This window comes from Nannospalax galili, unplaced genomic scaffold (genome assembly GCF_000622305.1).
Source record: "Nannospalax galili isolate Female #2095 unplaced genomic scaffold, S.galili_v1.0 scaffold131, whole genome shotgun sequence".
NCBI lineage: Eukaryota > Metazoa > Chordata > Mammalia > Rodentia > Spalacidae > Nannospalax > Nannospalax galili.
In genome coordinates, this window is record NW_008332088.1 from 1,859,236 (window position 1) to 1,859,635 (window position 400).

Below are 400 nucleotides of genomic sequence, written 5' to 3' on the forward strand. Positions count from 1 at the left end.
ACTTTTCAAGTGTGTTGAGTGGCACTGTTACGTCCTTTATTTGTGTTCTTTCCGATTTTTTGATGTAGGCACTTAGAGCTATAGTTTACGTTCTTGCTATAGCTGTACTTTTACACGGTTATACCCTCATTGGAATTCTTTCTGCAACCCCTTGGGTATAGTCATTCCTTTCTTCAGCTCTTTGTATTGCTCCCAGAACTCTCTGAATGGCTGGTTTTGTGGACAAGAATTCCTTCAGCCTATTTATGTCATGGAAGATTTTTCTTTCCCCTTCAACTATAATAGACATTTTGGCTGGATATAGTAATCTGGGTTGGCATCTGTGGTCATTTAACACTGGGAATACTTTGGTACAGGCTCTTCTGGCTTTCATAGTTTGCATTGAAAAGTCAGCTGTGAT